Genomic DNA, 25,507 nt, shown 5'->3' with positions numbered 1-25,507 from the left:
TGCCAAGGGAAGTGTTAATTCCCCTTTGCTTGGCCCTTCTGAAGTTACCTCTGAAACACTGGGCCCAGTTTGGGACTTCCTAGTGTGAGAAAGGCATTGATAGATTGGAGCAGGTCCCGCAGAGCCCACTAGTATGGTTCGTAGGCTGAGATCTGCATTTGTTCAGCCTGGAGAAGAGCAGACAAAAGATCTAATTGTTTTCTGCCACTATCTGAAAGAAGGAGGGTAGAAAAGACTCTTGGATGTGCAGAGCAGAAGGATAGGAGGTGAGGTTGGAATGCAGGAAATTCCTTGTAGATATAGGAAAGATGTTTTCACCTTAAGTCACAAAGCAAGAGCAGGACTGTTTCATGGGAGTGGAAGACCTGAGAGTCAAGGGTGACCTGAACACAAACAGTGCTCTCACCGACCACAGCACAGTCCTGCAGCATGTGACTAGTGTAGGTAGAGCAGGGTGATAGCAACAGGGTCCATCAGCCATCCCAGAGAAGGTCAGGTCATGAACCACGTCCAGGGTCCATTCAAAGAATCCAGTCAGCAGCAGCAGGTTAAAGAGACTGGACTGGAAACGAGGTTGCAGCATCATTCAAGGTCCATTCAGAAGACCATACTGGAAACAGGTACACCTGAGAAAGCAGGGTCTAAAGGCCTGGGGCTGGGCTTATACTGAGGCCCAGACCCATTGGCAGAGTGGAGGCCCCAGGTCAGGGTAATTAAGCTCTATTACAGCAGTGATGTGTCAAACACTGAGATGCTGCCCAGAAGGGCTGTGGGAATCTCCATCTGTGGAGGTAATCAACCCTCAACTAGGCACAGCTCTGAACAATCTGATCTAGGCTGGTACTACTCTGAGCAGGGAGAACTCCTCAGGTCCCTGCTGTCCTGAATTGCCCTATGATCAAAATCTGAGCTTTGACATCCCAGACACCATCCTAGGCTCACCTGTTGTCCTCATAGGACAGACATATTCACATCATGATGGCAATATACTTCAGGATTCGATACTTCTCTCCATCATCTTGGGCATTTTTGGTGCATTATAAAGAAGTATTCCCTCCATATCTGTACAGTCTGGATAAGTGGAATTGTAGGTATATATAGAAAGAAAGAAACAATAATAGCTGTAGTTCTTTTCTAAATTGATTAATAAAATTGCTAATCAAGGAATCGGTCTGACCCCCATTCATATGTAAATATGCTTGCCAAAAGTAATCCTTTGTACTTGCTCATATCTTTTCATCAGTGGCTCCATGTATGTCTTCTAAGTTCCAGTGAAGCCTGTGAGATGTCACTCAATTCATCCTTGCTCAAAAATGAAGAGTGATGTTCAGAGAAGCTGAGTAATTTTTTTGGAGACATGGATACCACTGTGTTAGGTAGATCATTAAAGCACTGACCGCACTTGCTTTGTATTTCTGCTTCATGTACATTTCACCCTACTTTTTGAAACAGGACATAGTCTACTCTCGTAGCTCATCTGATGGTAACACATGAAGCAGCAGTAACACAAGTGAGTCTCTGAGGCCTGCAAGCAGTTCCCTAAGGATACACAGACTCCTTTGTCTTTTGCAGTTCCCCCTTGTTCACACAGGGAAATCGCTTTTATTTCCCTGGCTCTCCCTGAACACCTCTTGCTGCTCCCAGTTCAAAGTCCTTTCCTGGGACCCTTTCAATACTATGTCTGTTAAAATCAGTCTTTTTTCATCTGACTTCTTTTTTTTTTTTTTAGGAGATAATAATTATGGAGATCATTGTGTTGATGCTCTACTAGACAATCAGAGAGGCTCAGCCACCAAACTGTTGGCAGCAGGTGGACTCTGAGTTGCTATCTGCTCCAGTCGCCTGCCAGGAGTCCCCCACCCCCCTCAAGCAGATCCGTTGATGCGTTGTTGTGTATTTTTTGTTGTTATTGTTGATTGCTGACATAAAAGAAGCTGAAGCGACACCATTTTAAGCTGAGTATCCAAGGCGACCTCATTAACATCTCTGCAGAGGAGCCTTTTAAAAAACATCAGTCACGTTTGGTAGCGCTAAGTGGAAGAGAAACATTCTGTATTTTCTTGATCAATTGCTTAAAATTCAAGGTCGGGGTGCAGAGCAGTGAGGGCTCCCCGCCAGTCACTGCAGGGTTGGGCTGAGGGTTTTTTTGGAAAATAGTGATGCTGTCGTACTGGAGAAAATCCATGTGCTCCCTCAGAGGAGCACTATTGGGAATAAATGCTGGAAGCTGTTCCACTTGAGCAGATGGCTGAAAAACTTTGGCTGAGAAATAAATTGAGTATGACGGTCTGAGGGCCAATCACAGATGGATGAAATTCTAGTGATGTCCCAAATGTCCTGAACATAGAAGGTTCTCTTCTTTCCCCTTTTGTGCTAAAAATCATAGTAGGATTTTTAATACAAACTGAAAAAAAATGTTGATGGAGTGAGACACAGAGATGCCAATGAGGATGGGGCTTAATGTCTTCTGGATCAGCTTCATGTTTAGAGGAACCCTGAGATTCTGCCACCTCCAGGTCAGCAGTAGAGGAAAAGCTGATCTTCATGGATCATGCCACAGGGGTGGAGCTGATGGTCTGCCCCCACCCCACTCCTTTAGATGCAGCCTGGCATTCACGTATGACACCTCATGTTATGAATACTCCTACTAAAGATGAGTCTTGCAGAACCCCAAAGCAATGATCTTCAGCATCTTTCAAACCTGCTTCAGGGTAGACTTCAAAACTGTGCTCTCAATATGGAGTTATATCAAGAAGTCACTAGGAAATCATTTCCTTGGTTTCAGGTATCTCCATAAAACCAGGGATATCCACAGAAGCTTCTAACCTCAGCAATCGTTCTTCCTCTAGTGGAGCACATAAAAGGAGCTTGAGCACACGGTATCAAAACTTGTGCTCAAGTGCACAAGCCAACCCAGTGCAAATGCCAGATGTCCTGACCATGCACATGTCCAGAAAACACCCTGAGCCCAGATCTTCCTTTCCTACTTCTTCAATTGAGACAATGCTGGTAAGAGATCAGCTGTTTTGTTAGGTTAACAAAGCTTGTCAATCAACACTACCAGAGCCTAGTATGATTGCCCAGATACCCAGCCCTCTATAAGGTAACAGACAACAGAGCAATGTTGTGCCCTTTCTAGCAGGAAGATTAGACCACACAACCTTGATATTCAGATTTCTTTCCTTAAACAGCCTCCTCCCCCTCTCATATCCGTGTCCACTCTCCCTCCTTCTCACCCCCACCCCCCTGCCCTCCTGACTCCCCATTCACTACTTCTCATGATAGGAGAAACTCATGCAGCTGAAGGCTACTATAACCCAGCCCCAAAATGCAATCTCATGGGGCAACTTCAGCAACTTCCCACAAGAAATAACATACATGATCAAGTGGACAACCTGACTCATTGTGGTGGATTTAATCACTGTTTTAAAAACCCAGGATACCAAAAGTCCATGGAGCAACAGGAAGAGTCTATGTTGCTTGTGGAATCTTGGTACAAATTTGCATTAACGTGTGCAATTTACTTAGATACCCTCTTGTGCTGTGTAGTCAGGTCAGTAACAGATGTGGCACATAAGACCACACTGTGAGGATTTGTCAGGACTCATTGAAACCTCTACAAGAAGTAGACAGGATTACAATAATTCCTGGCAGCAACTCCTGACAATGCTGCCTATGGAATTGAGATAGATATTAAAGGCTGGACTGAGCCTGCATCTGCATCTGCAAGAAGCTTTGTCAAATGAATTTATCAGCATCACTACTTATTCCTATCAGCCAGGGGCTGGTATGTGCTGTATTAGCTACCTTCAACTCTTTTTGTCAGATGCCCCTTTAAAAGAAAAGTTTCAAAACATGGTCAGGGATGTATTTGTTTTTCAACAAATATAATTTCTCACTCATATCATTTATGTGGGCTTTAGTCATTTTAGTCATTTAATCATTTTAGTTTAGGGTAATTCCACAATAGGGGGAACAGAGGGTCCAATATGTAGAAGGGACCCTCCTCTAAGGGAAGTCTTCTGCCTTCCTGGGGCAGGTTAAGGACATCACCAGGAGACTTCCCAGCTTGGTTCAACCCTCAGACTATTACTCATTGCGGGTCCTACATCTGGGAGGTGAAGAAGTGGCATTGCGTAGCCTGAGAGCAATCAAAAGGGACTTTTGGAATTGGGACAGATGATCAGGAACTTGGGTGCACAAGTCATCTTCTCCATTCTACCCTGTACTGATGTTGACAGGAACAAAAGAATAACATCCATTAACACATGGCTCCATGGCTGGTGTCATCGCCAAAAGTTTGGGTTCTTTGGTGACAGCCCTACAGGGCACCAAGCTTGCTAGCATCAGATGGGATTCATCTTTCCCAAAGGGGGAAGAGGGTCCTTGGTTGTGAGCTGCTGGGGACTCATTGATCAGGCTCTAAACTAGATTCAATGGGGGAGGGGGGATATCATCAGGGATGCTGGCAATAAAGTACAGGATGACATACCATCCCACTCATGCCACCTGAACACCAGAACCAGCAAAGAATGCCCAGAGTCCAGAGAGAGAATAGGGCTTAACAGGAGAGCTATCGTAGGCCCACATGGACGAGTTATAGTTGTCCCATCCAGAAAGGCAGTCACACTGGGAGCCCAACTCAAATGTCTCTACGTAAATGCATGCAGCATGAGGAATAAACTAGGGGAACTGGAGACGTGTGTGCAGTTTCAGTGTTATGTCCTCTTCACAATTACTGTGACATGGTGGAACAGCTCCCATGACTGGAATGTGGCCACGGATAGCCTTGTGCTTTTTAGGAAGGACAGGCCAGGAAGGCGAGGTGGTAGATTTGCTCTTTATGTGAGTGAGCAGCTGGAAACTATGCAGCTCTGCAGAGGGGGAAAAAAAGTGAGAGTCGAGAGCCTATGGGTGAGGATTAAAGGGCAGGCCAACAGGGGTGACATTGTGGTGGGTGGTTACTAGAGGCCACCAGACCAGGAAGAGGAAGAGGATGAGGCCTTCTACAGCCAGCTGCAAGTTGCCTCATGTTTGCAGGTCCTGGTTCTTATGGGGGTCTTTAACCACCCTGATATTTATTGGGGAGACAGCACAGCTCAGAAAAAATGGTCCAGGGGGTTACTGCAGAACATTGTGGATAACTTCTTGACGCAGGAGGTAGATGAGCCAACAAGGAGAGGGGTGCTGCTGGACCTGGTATGAACAGAGATGGTCTAGTTGGAAACGTGAAGGCTGAGGGCAGTCTCGACTGTGGTGATCATGAGATGTTGGTTTTTCCTACCATTTTAATGGACCACCCATCCATTTTGGGGGAAGAAAGAAGAAACCATAAAACATTGGTTTGGCTGTTTGTGCAGTGTAGGACGGCGCTAGTATAAAAATATACCAACCATTAAAAGAAATTATTTATTTGGGAAGAACCAAGATACCTGTCTCCCTCGTGCCTTGGTGCTTAGGTACTCTCAGAAATGAAAAGGTTGATTCTTAGGGGCAGTTGTACTAAGCTCCTGGGCATGGAACAGCATGGTCAACACACAGCAGATGTGACCTTGTGAGAACCTACTTAGGTGCAGATGTTAGGGGATTTGATTGGTGGCACTACCTTCACCCCACAACACATAACAGAACATGAGCCAGAAAAAAGGACATTTGATGCATGAGAAAATACGAGGGGATGGATAGGAAGATGTGGGGGAAACTTTGAAAAGATCAGTGCGAAGAAGCATGGATCTACTCACAAACTATTCATGACTCAAAAAGAGGAAGCAAAAATTCCCAGACTGTTATTCTTTAGCTGTTAGTACCCCTGAATCACTGCTACTCAATGTACACTACCATGCAGACACTCCAGCATGCCTGGAGAGAGGCTGAAAGAGCACATGATGTCAGGAAGCCTGACGACTTCTCTTAGCACCTCTGAGGGAGTGGTGATGGAGAGAAGAATATCGTGATAGAGCACCGTTTTTTCAATTCCTTTTGTAATTTTTTGTTGCCTATTTGTAAAATGATGCTTTCTAAAAACAAACAAACAAACAAAACATATTAGAAGGCATTCCCACTCCCATTCAGTACATCTGTGATTTAGCAATGGCCATCTTCTTGCTTTACCTCTCCATTGTAGCTGATGTGGCTTCTGTGGAGCCCTGCACAATCCTTTTGCAGGGGCCGGTACCTTCTGCCTCCAGTGGACATTAGAAGCATGGGGCGGGTCAGGTCCAGCAGAGCCTCACACAGGCTGTCAGATCTTTGGTGTTGTGTGCAGGGCTAGGAAGGGTGTTTTCTCCCTGAAAGCCAAGGGAAAGTATGACTTTTTGAGTGGCCCTTGGAAACAGAAGTCAGCAGAGGTGCAGAACAGAAAGAGAACAGAGGGGTGCTCCTAAAAGGCACATAGGGCTAGTTCCTTTAGACAAAAGCACCTACACCATAAGCCAAACAGTTAATATTGGCAGCAGTGCTGGGAGCACGCAGCCTGCAGCACTGCAGCAGAGCTCTGACAGCCCCACTCCAGCAGCAGAGCAATCAATCTTCTCCCGTTGCAGGCCTCAGCACCAGTCAATGTTTCTTAGCCATTTCTCCAATACCTGCAGGCTCAGTAACCGCTGCTGTACCTGGTGTTTCTGTGACTGATGTTTAAGGGAGAGAAGCTCAATACTGCACTGCACTCATCTCACTGCTTCTGCTGCTGTGGACGATAAAACATTCCCCTGCTACTGTTGACTGTGAGAATCAAGTTAAGCACATATCAGTCTTTTGCTAATCAGGCCCCACATTACATAAATTGTCAAAAAATGGGCCTAACATAGACCCTTCCAACACAGGAGTGGAATAAAGGGGCTGTGGTCCTGCAGGCTCCTGTCATGCCCAAAGGATTCGCTGCCTCCAGTGTTGTCTGAAGGGGGCTCTGTGGGTGAGGTCAGGATTTGCTGATGCACAAGAGTATGAGCTTCTGGCATCACTGAGCAGACCTGTAAACTGACTGGATGGTGCTCAAAAGACAAGATCAAGAATGGGTAATAGAGGATTACACCACTTCTTGCCCTGCCAACATCATCCTGGGAAAGGAGCAAGCATGGACAGCCCACAGAAAACATTATAAAAACCTCCAGCTAAGAACAGTTCCCACGAGCTACAGCAGCTACAGCAGCACTCCTCAAACCATGGATGGATTATGTTGTTTAAATATCCTAGCAAATCACAAATCAGCAGATTTTTTTTTTTTTTTTTTTTTTTTTCTGAGCTAGGCCGTTCAGGTTGCTTAGGAGGGCTAGAGCTGCCTGTAGAAATATGCACTCACCTGACCAGGCCCTCATTGTCTTTGCAGGCAGTTTTGTAAACAGCCGTTATAAATAATAAATCAACAGCATGTTAATGAAATGAGCTCTTTTTAGGATGCTTTAGAGAAAGCCTCCAATTTAATATAAAAGAATCTCTAATCCACTCTGGCAAATTACAAAGAGGAGAAAACTATCTTCAAATAATGATGAAATACCCAGTCTCTACCTTGATAGCACAGAATCTGAGGGGGAAACATTCAGAGGACAGTTCAGTTCTTTAATCCTGTTGCATTTGAAGGAGAGCTGGGCACCATTTTGATGGCAAAATACACTAACATACTGATCCTATGTCAATGAAAATCAGACACCTGCCAAGAGTTTGGTGGATATTGCCTCCATCCTTCAATGAAGGTCAAAAAAATCTGAGTCAATGTTGCTATGAATTGGTCATGGCCAAATGCTGTCTAAATGTGTATTAAGAAAATAATTGCTCCAGTGTATTTTCAAACAGAGGAAGGAACTGAGAGAGCAATAAATTAATAGACAGTGAGAGGAGGTGGGCAGAGACTAGGCAATGAGCAGGAAGAATTATATTTCTTTGCAAGAAAATTTGGGACTCGTAGAACAGTTAAGGTAAGCTAAGAGTATGCTGAAGAGAGCATAGTTCTGAGCCCCTCATCTTCCCTTTGTTTTTGAGACTGTCCTAAGAATTAGAAGCCAGTCTGTGAAATTGTAGCAAAAACACAGGCACAGAAGTATCTTCCCACATAGATAAGCAAGTCATTAGAAGAAGGGCAAAAATAAGTAATAAATGAACGTGGAGAACTAATGAAAGCTATTGAGAGAAATCTGAATGAGAGGCCTGGGAGTTTTTTGCTCAGTGGGGCTTAGTAGCACATGGATTCGAGAAAACTGAGAAGGACTGTTCTATACTCCTGCCATTGGTCCTTACGTGGGCAGCCATGTGAAATAGCTCCTCTTTTAAAGCTTTTCATGGGTTACTGAAAATTTCTGCCAGCACAGCACCCTCAGCATTTCCCTACAAATACAGATAGGGTCAGCCAGAAATTAGTGCATACACACAGGTAATTAATGCTTTTTGTCAATGATCCTTCATCACAGACATTTCAAACTGCCAACCTGACTCAGGAGCTCACACCTGGTTATAAGCTGGTGGATGGTCTGGCTCAGTCTGGAATTCTACCATTTCCATATATACACAGTGGGGTGCTAGGCATTTACAAGCAAACACCTTGGTCCTCTTGAGCTAAAGCTACCCCAGCTGCCTGTGGAATACATAAGCAGGAGAGGGGCTTCAAAGTCTCCTCAGCAGCTATGGGAATTTCTGCTGCTCTGTTTCTTAGCCAATAGTATGACCCATTCAATCTGCTCCAGGCAGCATGCAGTGTACCTGGAGCTGTGAAGCTGAATTACTTGTTGTGTAACTGCAAGAAGGCAAGGTTTGAGAGATATTCTGAAGGCCTGGAGAGTAAGGAATAAATTAGCTATAGCTATGAGAAAACAAGGAAGATCTGTGCAGGTATCTCTGGACATACAGAACTAAAATGCCCATCTGTAGTAGCTAGATGCAGAGTTTGAAATCAGCTCTGCCAACAACTGGAGTTCTAGCACATAGCTAAAGTAATCAAAAGTGGTTGATGGAGACATTACAGATTATGACTCCCCTCTCAGGAGAATGCAAGATGCAATAGCTGATGGTGCACAGAAAAGCAAGGTGCAGTTAGACCCAGGGCTGCTCAGCCCAACGTATGCTGTTGGATCATCAGTGCCCAGTCCAACTCGGTACCCATCACTTCGCTCTGAATAAAGCAAGCCAGAAACAAGTCCAGTCAAAGCAGGGTGGGAAGGAGAAACTAGCATTCAGTGACTGATTAATTTCTCTTACTTCCTATATGTCTTCTACTATCAAGTCATCCCACAGTGACCCACAGCTGCACTGATATACGATGCTGTACATGCACTGGCATTGTACACTGGGGAGTGCAGCTGTTGGATTTTATACTCCAGCCTTCCTAGGTGCTGCATAAAACACAAAATACATCTGGCCTCTGTCTCAACAGAGCATGCAGTATTCTGCAGAGATACCAAAAACACGCTCCATCTTCATGTAAGTTTTTAATAGATAGAGTGACTCTTGTCTATTTAATAAGGAACTGTCTAAATATGCATGGATTCAGTAGAGCAAAACAGTTATCTGTCTGCCTGGGAGTTTGAAATGGCTCCAGATTACACTTTATTCCTTTATTTAAATTTTTCAAAAGCAAGGTACTCCGGTGCAGCGAAGCTTTGCTGTATTGTATTTGTACAAAGGCTATACTAGCCTTAGTCTATGCTGGGAACTCTTCCTGAAAAGGTAGTTCTGGACTCTGCCATGGGAACAGCATCCTGATCTGAAGGGCAAGCACCAGCCATGCTGTCCTGTGCTCTCATGCACACTGGCTCTGAGGCAAGCCTCTACTTCACTCCATTTATGAGCTCTGCTGGCATGAAATTGAGACACCTTCCCCAACTTGCAGAAGAAAATCAAATCCAGTGGGTTGGATGTTGCCTTACAGAGATGCTTTCTGTGGTGTGCTGAACTCAGTGGAGACTGGGAGGGCTCTTGTATCTTAGAAAGTCAGGCCAAAATTGGGACTTGACTGGGGTCTGTCACAAACCCACTGCATGACTTTGGAGTAATTCAAAGCCATCTCACCCTCTTCTTGTCTGCTTGGACTGCGAGCTACCTGATATGGGGATAGAATCATGCAATGCCTAAAGACTACTTTAACAAAGATAACAGAGGTATTTTTGCTGTCCTTGAAAATCTACAGTCATCCACAGTGATTGAGTATCATTTCCGTGGGGCTCCTACCAACATGGTGATGAGAATGAGATGTAGATTAGACATTGGCTTTTAGCTTCACAGACAAAGAGGTACTTTTCAAAAGGTGGTGCCAGGACTGCCAATGAAAGCAGCCATCCTAGTCTCAGTGCAACCTGTGATGACCAAGATTGTTTTGAAATAATACTCTTTATCACAGTAACAATGGAGACTGTCAGTTTTGAGGAAACACTGATAAGTTTTAAACAAGTGCTTTCAACTACAGCTCAGATAGCAGCAATGGTCATGTGCAACCTTTGGGTCAAATTTGTGATCCTCCTTTTTACACTGCTTGGTTCTCAATAATATCAAAGGCTTTGGTAGTCACCTCAGAGATCATACAACACTCTATATCTTGATAATAAGCTGCCTCTCCCTGATGAAACATAACTCTTGTCCTAGGAGACAGCACTACCCTCTGAGACCTCAGCCATGCTCAAGCCTGCCTCTGTGGGAAGACTAATGTACCTTGTAGCAGGTCCTAAAGATAATTTCTTTGAAATTCCTGGAGAACAAAGCAGGGTGCACTGAGGAAGTGACAGGCATTTGGAGAAAATCACATTGTTACTGCTCTGCCCCATGTCAGCCAGGAACCCTCAGCCTGCACTCCACATCTGATGCCCCTTGGGAGACGGGCAAGAGCCACAGCAGACTGAGCTGGAGGAGTAAAGAGCAATGGCCAGAAGTCAGCAAGGAACCATTGGAGCACAGCACTTCTCAAGGACAGCCAGAGCCATCTGACAGATGTGGCTCGGTTTATTTCCTACAGAGGTGTCTTCTGTTGGCTCTTTCTGGGACGAAAGCCTCCCCGAGCACATGTGATGAAAGCTCTCTCACACCATGCAGTTGTGACAGCAAAGGGCAAGCAGTCCACTCATCAAAGAAGCTGACACAAGCCTTTCCAGCCTTGCCTTTGGTGACCACAGCCCACCAGGGAGCTCTCAGACAAGTCCAGGGAGCAGCTGCAAGACCAGAGTTATGTGCCTATGGTTAGAAAGTGGTCGATCCACAGATGGAAGCTGAGCTTTCCTGTCCTCTGGGAGGCTGAGCCGCTGCCTCCCCAGCCTGGCCACAAGTCCAAGAGGAGGCCACTCTGCCGTGAAGCAGCAGCTCCCATGCCTGCAGCTGCTCAGCCTGTGCTCTGAAGACTGTCTTCAAAGCTTATACAGACCCTAGGGCTTCTTCGGCTGGCTAACAGCAACACACAAGTCACTGAAATTTACTTTTCAGTGCTCAAGCCTCTGAGGTTGAGGGTTGTGAAGAGTTACACTGACCCACCCACATAAAACACCACGCTGGAGCAACTGCCTATGTCTATGAATGCATGAAGAGCCCTGTGCTGTCAACAGAAGTAAAAGCTCAAATATGACATTGTCTCTCATGTTTAATCCATATTCTGCCTTCCATATTCTTCCTCCTTTTTCCAAGCAGCATAGGGGAGTGCCACCTCCAGCCCTTTGCTGTCTCCAGCTTAAGCAGCAAAGTTGTTGTGCAACTGTGTTATTTGCTGTAAAAATAATTTATAGCTGCACTAAACTGGTTGTCTGTGCTGCCCCACTGCCTGTGCATACCCAGTACCTCTTGCAGGAGCACTTTAATTGATGCTCACACCAGCTAACTGCATGTATGTTCAAAGAAAGGGAAGTTATGATGTTAGCACTGTCATAACCTTCAGAGAAAGGGCCTAATTATTCCCAAGCAGGCAGCTTAGTGCTGGGCAGCTGCTAATAAGCATTGATATGGAATGAAATACATCCAGATGCAAATTGCAGAACCAGCTTAGGAGTTTTATGATGAAGATGAGCTTGTTCCATGTTTTTACCATGGCTGAACCTTTCCAGATTTCTGCCTCAGATGCCCCCCTTTTCCTCCCCATCTCTACCTTCTCCCAAGCTTTTTACATACTAAACAACTGGGGCCATTGAAGGGAATGGAGCTGTGTGCTGGAGGCCTCAGCTTTAGCTTGCAAGGACCAGGTGCTGGTCTTCAGGGAGGCCTTAGCAGAGCTAAGGCAGAATCACCATCTGCAGCATCAGCAGCCACAGCAACTGCCTTTTGTTTCAGGCTGCGTGGAAAACAAACTACAGCGTCTCTGCAGAGCAGGGCCAAGCTAGCAGCAAATTGGCACACAATTACTGCAGAGAACACAGTTTCCCTCAGCACCAGGCTTTGTTGACTTTGATTCCCAGAAATCCTTGGTGACAGGGGCAGAACTGCAGCGAAGTAAGGAGGGCATAATGTGGGGGACAGGTAATGCTGTGAGAAACACAGCATTAGGTCAGAGCACGCAAAACTAGCCTCTGATCTGGTTGGATTGCAACAGGGGTGGTTGCTTGTTCCCATATGATCAAACTGCAACCCTGGAAGCAATATGCTCTCCTCATGGAATTCATGCCAGGGGCTATGATTGCAATCACACCCAGCAATAACAAGACCCTCCCTACACAAGGGGGGATGATAGTAAGTTGTCTGTCGTTAGCATCCTGAAGTCGTCCAGAGAACACTGGTGTCTTCTGTTTGATTGCCTGTCCAACTCCACCTTGCACAAGAAAAAAATGCAGGGGAGGTTGCAAAAGCTCAAGCACCCCAAACACAAGAGGTGTCAAAACTCAGGCTGCCCACTCAAGCTGACTTCAGCAGATCTCTGAATGCCAACAAGAGCAAGTCTTCCACTTTGTGAGAGGAAACGTCTGGTTTGGTGTCAAATAAGCTTAGTCCTTAGAAGGCTTTTTGCAGTTTCGCTTCCACACTCTATCCAGTGTGCCCCACTCAGGGCAAAGCTCCCAAATGCTGTTCTGGTGGTTGAAGTGTTTGTTCCCTCCTTGTCTGGTCTGTACAGTGTCTTACAATGATTTCATGTTCCTTGAATAAAAAATATCAGTATGAATAAAATGTATAGTGTGTAGAGATCTAAGCATGTACTGTCCCTGCATGACAAAATGGACTGAGCACTGGTGCTACAGTGGAGCCCCTACCAGCCCCATTTTCTCCCATCTTGGACGAATATGTCAAAGACCTGACGGCATTGGAATCTTGTCAGAGTTCATCACAGGGGTCCTCTGCCTTACCCAAAGGGGTAAGTATCCTACTAGCTGTGATCACATGGCTTGCTGTTCACTTGTGGCTTTCCTATGGGGACTGGGGTGATGTGTGGCACACACTTTCCCTGGGGCAGTAACCTCACACACCTTATTTCTTTGTCCCTCAGAGGCATGGGCAAGAGATGAGGCAGAGAGCAGCTCTGACAAGGCCAGCTCATATTCAGTTTTTCATCCACCAATTCCTCCAGGTCCTTCTCCTCAGGACTGCTGTCAGTCTATTCATTGCCCAACCTGTATTCATGTCTGGGACTGACCTGACCCAAGTGCAGGACCTTGCACTTGGCCTTGTCGAACCTCATGAGGTTCATGCAGGCCCACCTCTCAGGCCTGTCCAGGACCCTCTGGATGGCATCCCTTCCCTCCTATGTGCACCACACAGCTTGGTGTCATCAGCAAACTGGCTGAGGATGCACTCAATCCCACTGTCCATGTCACCAACTAAGATGTTAAACAATACCATTCACAATACAGATCCCTGAGGGACACCACTCATCACTGGTGTCCCTCTGGACATCAAGCCCTTGACCACAACTCTTTGACTGTGACCATCCAACCAATTCCTTATACACCGAGTGGTTCATCCATCAAATCCATGGATGTTGCGTGTGACAGTATCATATAAACCAGTATCAAAAGAGATGAAGCTCTCTTTTTACTTTGGGCAAGCAAATGTTCTCACTGAGGTTCCCAAACACATCAGCTGTTCTACAGCTTCTGGATGGATCACTTCCATGCAGTGTGACTGGGAATCCATCACAACCATAAACACCCATGTGCATCAGTCTCTCCTGAAGAAGAAAGAGTTAGTCGGTCTACTTCACATGGTCAAGCAGGAATATAAAGCTCTCAATTAACAGCAATTAAAGGACCACAGAAGAAATGACCATCTGCTGGAAGTCACTGGGTTAATATGCTTAAAATATAAAGTGGTCTTTGGTGCTGTTAACTGTGGTCCTGGGATTCCAAGTCCAGTTCAGGTTTGATCTGAATTCAGTTTTCCCATGAATAACCAAACTTAATTCTCAGTTGCAATATCCAGAAAAAAATATTTTGCAAAATGCCATGGAACCACAGGTGAAAATTGTAACTGGCATAAAATGAGCCATTTTGTACAAATGTTCTCATAATTATTAGATGACTTGAGCAAGTGGACACTCATATAGCTGTTGAAAGTTTGCAGTTCTGACATTTTGCCAAGGCAGCCTTGCGTGACAAGCTTTAACAAATCTATCCTAATCCAGGATTTACTCACCATCACAGTCTGATTGAAAATTGAGGAGCTGATTTGAAATTCAAGATCACAATTAGACTTGCACTTTTGGAGGTTCTAATCAAATACAGATATTGTGACCTGATGCTACAGATCAATGTCACGCTTTGCTGACCACTTTTGTCTCAACTCAACAGTTCATATTAGCCTCCAGGAATTCCTGGTGGCTCAGGATCTTACCCTACATTTAGCCACGCATTTACTCTTTTTTTTCATGTACCTGTCCTGCACCAAACTTTAGTCCTCTGGTATCTAACTTTGCCTCATCATCTCATACCATTGCCCTTCTCTTCCTCAAGGAGACATTGATGACTCATGTTCAACTTGGTGCCCATCAGGACCCCCACAATTATTGTGACAGGCAAAACAGACTCAGAGTATGGAGATAGTACGATTTATTGCCTATTACTAACAAGCTAGAGAAATGAGAAAAAAAGGGAAGAAACCAAAAATGCCTTCCCCACACCCATTCTCTTCCACTTCCTCCCCCCAAGCGGTGCAGAGGATCAGGGGAATGGAGGCTGCTGTCAGTCTATGGCACTTGGTCTCACTGCTCTTTCACTGTCCCTCTCTGCTGCAGGGGGATATCCTGCTTCACCATGGGCCTCACCACAGGCTGCCTGGGGCACTTCTTCCCTTCCTTCTTCACTGGCCTTGGCATCTACAAGGCCGTTTCTCACTCCTCTCTCTCTCCCAGCTGCTGTGTAGCAGTATGGGGTTTTTTGTGTGTTGCTGTTGTTGTTTTTTCCCTTTCTTAAATCTGCTTTCACAGGGGTGCAAATGACATCACTTATTGGCTTGGCTCTGGTCAGCAGTGGGGCCCTTACCTAACATGAGGCAGGTTCTAGATTCTTCTCACAGAAGCCACCCCTTATGACCCCTGCTCCCAAAACCTTGCCACGTAAAGCCATTACAGATTGGAGCCAAGACTGACTGATGGGTCACTCTGCTAGTTACTGGCCTCCAACTAAACTTTGTGTCACAGATCTCCACCCTCTGGGTGCAGACATTCAGCCAGTTATCATTGCACCCCTCTGTCTACTCATCCAGCCCCATGCATCAACAACTTCTCTATGGGGATCGAGAAGGGGTCACTCGTAAGGGCGACAGTTTCAAAGACCTTACCTAAATCCAGCTGTACAAGATCTCCCCTCATTTACCAGGCCAGTCATTTCACCATAGAAGTTGGTCAGATTGTTCAAGCATTATTTCTCCTGGTGATTCCGTGCTGACTTCTGATTACAATTTTCTTGTCCTTCATGTGTTTGTTCCATCACTTTCCCACATACAGAGGTGAGGCTGGCCAGTCTGGAATTCCCTGGGTCCTCCTTCTTGCCCTTCTTGAGGCTAGACATCTGCTTTCCTCCAGATTTTGGGCACTTCTCGTATTCAGTATGATAAATCAAAGATAATTGAGAGCAGCCTCACAATGATATCTTCCAGCTCCCTCAGCACTAGTGCATATATCCTATCTTGGACTTATGTGTGTCTAGTTTGCTTAAATATTCCCTATTTCCAGCTGGGGAAAAAAAATGGGAAAATATCCCAGCTTAAACAAAGCCCAGTCCGTCACTTGCATGCTGTTTCCAGTAGAAAGGCATGTCCATGTTGCATCGGCTGGCACTGTGTTGGCTGTAAGGTCTGCTTCTGCAGCTGGCTTGACTCAGTTAAAGTGTACTTGTCCAGTGACAAGTGGTGTACCTCAGGGGTCTGTCCTCAGACCAGTACTGTTTAATGTCTTCATCAACAACATAGACAGTAAGATCGAGGGCACCCTCTGCAAGTTTGCAGATGACACCAAGCTGAGTGGTGCAGTTGATATGACAGAAGGAAGGGATGACATCCAAAGGGACCTGGACAGGCTGGAGAAGTGGAGCCATGTGAACCTAATGAGGTTCCACAAGGCCAAGTGCAAGGTGCTGCACCTGGGCTGGGGCAATCCCACACATGAGGACAGACTGGGAGAAGAACTCATTGAGCACAGCCTTGCAGAGAAGGACCTGGGGGTTCTGATGGATCAGTTGCTTGACATGAGCCAGCAGTGCACGCTTGCAGCCCAAAAGGCCAGGGTGCACTGGGCTGCATCAACAGAGGGGTGGCCAGCAGCTCAAGGGAGGTGATTGTCCCCATCTGCTCTGCCCTTGTGAGGCCCCACCTGGAGTTCTGCGTCCAGGTCTGGAGCCCCCAGGAAAAGAAGGATGTGGGGCTCTTAGAGCAGTTCCAGAGGAGGACCACAAAGACAATCAAGGGGCTGGAGCACCTCTCCTGCAAAGAAAGGCTGAGAGAGCTGGGGCTGTTCAGCCTACAGAAGAGAAGGCTCCTGGGGAGACCTCATTGCAACTTCTCGGTACTTGAAGGGGGCTTATAAAAAAGATGAAGAGCAACTCTTTGCTCAATCAGATATTGACAGGACGTGGGGAATGGTTTTAAATTAGAAGAGGGGAGATTTAGATCAGAGGTTAGGAGGAAATTTTTCACTCAGAGCATGGTAAGGCACTGGAACAGGCTGCACAGAGAGGTTATGGGTGCCCCTTCCCTGGAGGTGTTCAAGGCCAGCTTGGATGAGGCCCTGAGCAACCCGATCTAGTGGGTGACATCCTTTCCTAGGACGGGGGTGTTGGAACTAGATGATCTTTGATCTAACTCGAGCCATTCCATGATTCTACAATTCCATGATCATGAAGAAGAGACCATTCTCCTTGCTGACTTATGAAAAGGCAGCATCAACCTCCCATCTTTGTCTCTCAGTATATCTGCCTTAATATTTAATGGACTACATGGTACAGCTGGGAGGTGATAGGGATAGATGGTTAAAAATGCTGCTCAGCAGTGCATCTACTTCACCAACATGGGCTTTAGAGCCTGCCCTTGATCAACTGATGTTGCAGTTATGTGACAACGGTTGTTTTGTAACAAAGAAGCCCCACTTCAGCAGAGAGGTGGCTGTTCGCTCACCCTTCACTGTGTCCTCTCCATAATGCATATTTTCCCAGAGACAGACAAAACCAGGGGTGAATCTGTTTTACTTGCTTGGTGCTAAGTTGCAGGTCTGGGGCTGGGCCTCTGGTGCATACCTGTGGGCAGCCACACAGCTGCAGCACAAGCAAAGTGTCCCGAGAGGAGGCAGTGGAGAGGACTGCAGTGATTGCATTGTGATACAGAAGAAGTGTTAGAGCTAATCCTTTGCCATCTGTCTTTATTTTGCTAACCCGTTCAGTTGGATGCCACATAAGTGCATTCACAGCAGATGAGCTGGGAGAGCCGTGGCATGGCAGCTCTTGGATTACTGGCATGAAAAGAATCCTTTTGTTCATGAGCCAGGAAGATTAGCTGCTGCCACGTCTGTGTCTGGTTTGTAGGACAAGAGAAGATGCAGCTCTCTTGCTGCCTTGGCCACTGCTTTGTGGCATCCCAGCTCCAGCTCTTTTCTCACCTCCCTCGTGCTTTATCCTTCCTCTGCTCCTTCCTTCCTGCTCTCTCCCCATCTCGAGCTTTCTCTGTCTTTTCCATCTGCTTCTCTCCTCTCTTGGCATCTTCTCTGCTTCAGCTTGAGTGCACACAGTATCCCTTCTCCTCCTTCCCTGAGTTCAGGCGGGCAGCAGAAAAGTTCAGAACCAAGCAGCTCTCCTGCGCCGAGGTGCTTTACCTGCAGCCCCTGCTGCGAGAAAAATTGGCTCGCACCACCTGATCCTAGGCAATTTTGTTCACAGCGGGTGCTGGGGATAAAGCGTTTCAGTGCAAGGCGGCTGTGTTGTTCTTAATAGCGGGGCTGCCAGTGCCAGTTGGGTGAGCGGCTGCTCGTTGGGATGTGCTTGGGAGCGCAGAGCTGGGAGGGAGGAGGGCTGGCGCACCCCGGCCCCGTGGCCATGCGTCACTGACGTCCTCAGAGTCGCGTGACCCATTTAGCAGCTCCCCAGCTGGCTCCAGGAGTGCCGTGACCTGCAGCTTGTGAACCGCTTCTCTCAGCAGACACAAAAGCCCTCCGAGTCCTTTAATTTCGACAGTGCCACGCTGGAAGGAGATGTCCTTCCTCTGCCCTCGCTGTTGTATCTGCAGGCTCACTGCGGCATCGCCACGTGGAGCTCAGGGCAACCCGGCAGGGCTGTCTGCAGGCACGGTGGGGATGCCTCCTGCATGCATCCCAGCAGAGATCAGAGCTGCCTCTCCTCCAGAAGAAGATGAAGCTCAGAAGTGAGGCAGGATAAGGGAGATGGGAAGAGCTCCTGCTCCCATATCACCCTGCCCCAGCTGCAGTGCTGGGCACCCAGCCCCAGCTGCCAGAGCTTTGCCCTTCACTGGGCTTTGTGTGCCTGCAGCCAGGTCAGCCTCAGGGCTGAGCTCCCAAGCAGGTGATGGCAGACGGGACCCTCACCCATGAGTTAATGTGACAACACAGCATGGTACCCCCCCAGGATGGCCTTCAGAAATGGCTGGGGACACTCTCACCCTGCTCAGTGACGTATTCTTATAATATCCTTAACTCTGTCCTATACACTGCAATCACTGCGCCACAGGCAGCGTTCCGAAATGCAGCACGCTGTCGCACATACAGTGACTTCTACAGAGGGCTTCGGGTAAACAAGGGCATTCAGATACTTCAGGTGTTGCTCAAGCACTCGCTAACAGAGCTGAAAACTCAACCAATTCCAAAAAAAAAAAAAAAATCCTAGAAATGGGTCTCGCAGTAGTTTCTGAAAGAGTTTCTAGGGATAAGAGTAGTGGTGTACATCCAGGAGCCAAGCTGCTCCCTGTCCCTCCAGATACTCTGTCCTCCTCTAGCATCCTTCACAGCTACCTCTGACTTTGAATCTACATTTGTGAAAAAAACTTCATAATCTTCCTGACTAGGGAAGGTTTGGGGTCATATACAGATGGATGGAAGGAAATTAATTTTCTGCTTGGGCACTGAATCATCCTAGGAGAAGACCTTCATCTCACACTTCAGCTCACTGGACCATGCAGGCCTGTTGAATTTCTTCGTGTGACACTGCAGGGGGCCATTTGGGCCCTTCACAATCAAATAAGAGTCAGTGATACATAAAAGATGAGAAATGAGAAGCCCTGCTCCCTTACAGCATGCAAAAGACCCTATAGACAAGAACACAGCCAGAATTTGACCCCAATGGTTTTCAGATCTGATCAGTAACTTGGGGGTCCCAGCACCTCCAAAGCTCAGCAGGGTTATCAAGGTGAAGGCATGCAGCACCTTACACGGGCCAAGCACTTTAGGGTGCTACGGGCCAGGTACCTGCAGTTACCAATGTCCTGTGCAATGTAGACTGGAAATGCAGGAGGTGTACACTGATGCTTTGTGTCATCTCCTGGGAGCCCACTCTGGCTTCCTTGCATGTCTCATTCCTGCATCAGCTCACTACTTTGTGAATTGGGGTCATCTCTGCTCTCCACCACGGGCTCCTCCCAATGGCAGATCCAGCACTGGGTGCATGCTGCAGTGGGCAGGGGGCAGCTGAGGTGGCTAGGGTGCCCCAGCAGCCCCAGAGCTGCCAGTACTGGGTTCCTGCGTGCAGGAGGTGAGAGCCCTGGGGTCACCGCTCCCCGCACTGGCTGTGTCTGGTGAGAGCCCACCTGCGCCCCTCGGTCAGGTGGGAGCTGAAGGGGTGCCTGGCTCTCCGTGACTCAGCAATAATGCTTTGGGTAGTTAACATTTCATTATCATTTTTAAAGGCTAAGTGGCTTTTACCACCTGAGAAGTATATTAATGGCCCCAGTAAAACACTCCCCTGAGTGCCCTAATGCTTCTGCTATATCGATTCATTTCCCCCCTCCCCCTTTCCTTCTTTCTTTTTTAAAACATTTTTTCTCTCTCCCTGCGTGTATTCCCCCATTATGAAAAATACACACTCATTTGTACGGTGCAGACAGGGGGAATAATGCCGCTCTCCAACTAATAACACTGCCGAATCCTCCCCTCCTTGCTTGCTTATTGCTCCCTGCAGCAGAGAGACTCGAGGCAGATGGTGACAAATTCCTTCCCAGCCCCCGCAGATGATCAGCTGGTGTCCCGAAGCACAGGGGGGTTGCTTGGGGTTTGTTGGTGGTTTCCTTTAGCCTCTGGAAACTGTCTTTCGCTTGGCTTGCATCGTGTCCCTCAAGCAGAGCCCTTTGCCTGAGATGGGGACGCTGTGTGAAGGTATCCCTTCACATCCATCTCAAACCCTACACAGGAGATGAAGGGGGAAGCCATTTGGTGCTGGATTTCAGGCTGATGGCCCAGGACTGCACTGAAACAAATAACCCAGAAGAGTATCAGTTGTTTTTTTCTCAGCAGAAGGACATAGAGATGGTGTTTGTTTGGGGTCTGCTCTTCCCAACACCCTGCTTACTGCTCCGATGGGTGTCCTTGTCCTTGTCTCTGCCTTGCAAAGGTACAGTTGCCCCACAGCAGGCATCATGCCATGGGGCACCTGGTCTCAGTTAATCCCAGCCAGTGACCGGGTCTCCCTCACCCTGCGCAACACATTCCTGGTGCCAGCAGCATGCAGCTCTGCACCAGCAGGTTGCTCCTTCACCCCTCCTTCAGCCACAGTCCTCGTGGGAAGAGTTAGTGCTACCAGGCACCATCCTGATCTGTCCTCTTCTGTACATAGATGATGGGCCCAGGAAAATCAGCCCTGGAGCTGCCATGAGTTACTGATACCATTACCCCTGGCCTCTATTCTGCTGGTTTTCCAAGCAAAGTTGGCATTTCCTTTTCTTAAATCTTGTAAAGTTCACAGACAAATTAATGGTATAATGAATACTCATTAATAATCAGTATTTCAAAGCCCTCTGTAGCCAAGAAGCTTCTTAGCACTCCCATCACAAAAGTGTCCTGTTGTCAGTCTCTGCAAGACACTCATACCTCCTGCCCAGCATATCACTCATTGTCCCCTAGCTAATGAGTTTATAGAATTATTACAGCTGGGGTGGGCTTCTTGCTTTTGCCTCTGGGTGAAGCATCACAACAAAGAGCCAGAGGATTCCTCCTCCCTGGGAAGACATTCCCAGCAGCAAGGTCTGTGCCCACTTTGCTTGCTCCTGACCCCTGGTTTTTCCAGGCAGCTGGACAAGGGGCATTGAGCTCTCCTAGATCCCTGCTTCCCACACAATTCCTGCATGGATAGTTGAGGCCAGCTGACCCCCAGGATCAGCCTCCACCCACCCTCCGGGATGTCCATCACACAGCTCTCTGGCTCAGTGGGCTCTACCTATTCCTCTCCAGCCTCCCAGCCTCTCTCCTTCCCTTGCAAACTGGCAATCTGCTCAGGCTTGAACCTTTCCAGGGCAGGATTTTCAGTGGCTTCCGTCCCCATTCCCATCTTGCTTCAGCTCTTTTCCCCTCTCCTTCTTCCAGCTGTAAGGAGACAGGAGACAGACACAGAAAAGTTCCTGCACACACATGGAGGAAAGGGCAGGATGTCTCTCCAACCCTAAGATCCTTCTCACAAACAAATACAGGCCCAAAATTCCTGGACACTGTCTGCTGTACAGATCAGGCGGGAGCTTCCAAAGGCAGATTTGATAGCTGCTGTTGCTGTTTCCCATGGCGCAGGACTCATCATGTCACTGGTGGCACACACGCTGCTACCCGAGCTCCTCTGAGCTAATGGACCGGGACAGCAGAGCTGCTGAGTGAGGAGCTGTTATGCCATGGGTCCTTTGCACAGCAGCATTTTAAGCTTGATGGGAATGAGAGTCTGTGAAAAGAACTGGTGAGAATTCGTCCCTGTGGAAGACCCTTATTAGGCTTGAAACATTCATTGTCTGATGAACTTGGTGACGGACAAGGGTATTTCTTAAAAAAATATTTTGGTGGGATTTTTTTTTTTTTTGGTCCTCACAGAAGTGATTCCCCTCTGCCCTTCACCAATTAAAATTGTTCCATTTCACCAAAAGGCATTTTTGGATATATAAAATGCTGGTTTTAAACAATGGGGAAACAAAGAGCATCCCTCACAGTTACACATCTCAGGCTGGCCCAGACATCAGCGATCGTATTCTTCTGCTGGTGAAAGTCACACCTGATGGATGCTCAACCCCATTACACATCCCTGTGAGACTACCTTGGTGTCAAAGGGCCTGTTATTGTCAGTGAAGGCTTTGTACGATGGGATATGCAATCAACAATATTCTCTATCATTAATAACTTCTTTAGGCCTAACCAGCGAAGAGGAGTCTGCAGGGCCCAGCAGACACCACCAGGAGTGGTGTCTCTTTGGTGTCACAGGCAACAAGGGACTTCTTCCCTGGGTACTTTTCCATGGCAGATAGGTTCCTTGCTTTCACCCAGCAGACCCCAAATGAGGACTGAGGAGCATAGCCCTCCGGGAAGGAGACCCCCAAGGTCGAGGAGACAACTGCACAAAGAGGTCATGGGTGAGGAGCTCACAGCCCCTCTGCCCACATCCTCGCTCACTGTGATGGATGCCAGCCCCACAATGGACAGGAAGGAAAACGTTCACCCCAGAAAAGGGCATCTCTAGAAAACCTCTAGAGGTTCAGCTCCAGAAGACCCCACGGGATCAGGTAGAGCAGAGTTAACTCCAGGTCCCACCCAGCCTGCAGGAAGGAAAAGCCTTTGCCCCCCATTATACCGATGCTCATCCCTCCAGCTCTGATTCTGACCAGGAGTCACAGGAAAAACGTGAGGCACCCCTTGGACAACACTGTGTTGAATTTGGCACCAGTGGCACCAAAAGGCATCATGAAAAAAAAAAAAAAAAATTGTCAAGTAGCTCAGTATTTCCAGTCACAAGACAGGATTTTTCACAGGCAGAGGGATGGACCTTGGGACATTTTAAACACTTTTTTTTTTTTTTTTTTTTTTTTTTTCTGAGTGGGGAAGCAGTCTGTAAGCCTGATTCCAGCTAACATACCTCAACACACCACCACAGCACAGCTGAGGTAATGAGAGGTTTAGACATTATTTTTTCTTGAGTTTCTTGAGTTTCCTGCTATTTTTCCATCCTCAATGTTTCTATTAAAGATTGTCAGCCCAGTCACTTCCACATAGTTGTTAGTCACTTCCACGGTTAGTTGTTGGGCTACGTGAATTTGTACAGCACATAAGCAAAGATGCTTTTGTCCTCAGTTTCTCCATCCCTAACACTTAGTAAACATGCTTCTGACAGTATTTATTCTACAATTGGCTAATGCTCTATTCTTTGCTGCCTTTTTAAATCATCTTTCTTTATCTCAGCATGATCCTCTATCTAGCCTGTGTGGGACAGACCACTTCTTTTCATTGTTTCTAGCATTTCTTTATATAAAACTGATCTTTTATCTCTAGCAAAATATACCTCCTCTTTTCTCATCCAGGTTTTGACTACCTCAGGCAACTGCAGAAATTCACATCAGCAGTTTCTTGCCTCATTTCTCTGTTTCCTGAGGAGCTCCAGGAAAGCTTCATGCACTACCCAGCCCTCTGGGAGGCAAGGCTGCAGACAACCTTCAGAGACCCTGAACCTTGCTCCAGCGGGAGGGACGGGAGGGACACAGCCCTCCCCTCCTCTCTTGCAGCCCTGACATTTGTGCATACTTATCCTGACCTCAGGCCTTTCCTGCGAAGCCGCATGCCAGGCACAGGCATGCTCCCCTGAGACTCCCAGGCAGCTCTGCAGGAGGAGCAGGGACAGGTAATTACAGATCCTGGGGCAGGAGGCACAGCAGCAGTGGAAAGAAAGGAAAGAAGGAGGCTTTCACCTCGCTGCCAGTGTTAAGAGTGACCTCAGAAGCTGTTTCGTCTGTGCCTACCGAGCTGCCCCCAGAACAGCCCCAGCTGCAGCCGTCAGCTCCCATACCTGAATGCCCTGCTCAGTTCATCCCCTGAGGTTTCAGAAGCCAGCTGTAAGCTGACAAGGAGGACATCTATTTAGGAGGATGGCAGAGTAGGGAATGACTCAGCCTTTCATTCCCAAGAACTGGGCCTCCAGTGGCCTGTCTCACCCGCAAGGGATTCCCTAACCACATCCCAGCCTCAGCACCTCCTCTCTTCATCTCACCTGCTCCCCACCAGCTCCCTGAAGCATTGCTGCCTCTCTTCCCCTCTGCATGCTCCCTTTCTCCCCCAGCTCCTGCTTCTCCCATCACCCCAAGCTCAATGATGTGCTGCTGGAGTGGAGGGGACGTGGCTCTGCAAAATACAGTGAGATGAGGAAGCTGTCTGAAACGGGTGCCCATGTCTGCAGATTGTCACATTCCGAGCTGCTCTCCTGGAAGTGAGAAAGTTTGGTCCTGATAGTAACATTTGGATCGCTGCTTTGCACAGATGTAACTCCTTTCTCCAGCTTCTGTTTTAATACGTGCATTGCTGCCTATTCCTGGAGATGTGATTCAGTTCACCCTACTGAATGGAGAGAGCAGCCCATGAGACCCAGTCAGCCTGACTGCAACCGCAGGGCTTCCTGTTGTTCTCTCCCTTAAAAAAGCACCCAGCGCTAAGCCCCCACTGCCATGGCATTTCTTAAGGGTGGGAGGGTTTAGGAGTTAGAGTTCAACACCATGCTCTCCTTTCTCTTGGCTTTACCAGACCATTGTACGTGTGGAAATGGGTGCTGGAGCAAGTGATGCTTCCCAGCAGCACATCACTGCAGCCATGTGGTGCCCTGGCAGCTGGAGGAGGCTCTGCTGGAGCAGGATGGGCAGCGCATGTGTGTAGTGGGACCAGAGAGCACTGCCGCTGCGGCACGAAGCTGCCTGGCTTTGGGGTTTTCAGATTCACAGCCTTAATGCAACATTAATGGGCTTCACTGGCGTTGAATATTTATAAACCAGGAGCAAGTTCTTATCCATCCACCGAGCAACTGGGAGCTGCTCTGGAGAGAGAAGATGCCCGGGAACTGTGAGGTCACTGGGGGCTGGCCGCATGCACTGCAGTAAGGTCTGCCCTGGCTGTTTGTTTGAGAAGGGGAAGAAGGTGCAGACAAGGAGAACCCAGAGCTGAGCTGTCTCCCACAGCCTCTTGCTTCGATCCCGT

This window comes from Netta rufina, assembly GCF_964035555.1.
Source record: "Netta rufina genome assembly, chromosome: 14".
Lineage (NCBI taxonomy): Eukaryota > Metazoa > Chordata > Aves > Anseriformes > Anatidae > Netta > Netta rufina.
This window is presented reverse-complemented; position numbering follows the sequence as displayed.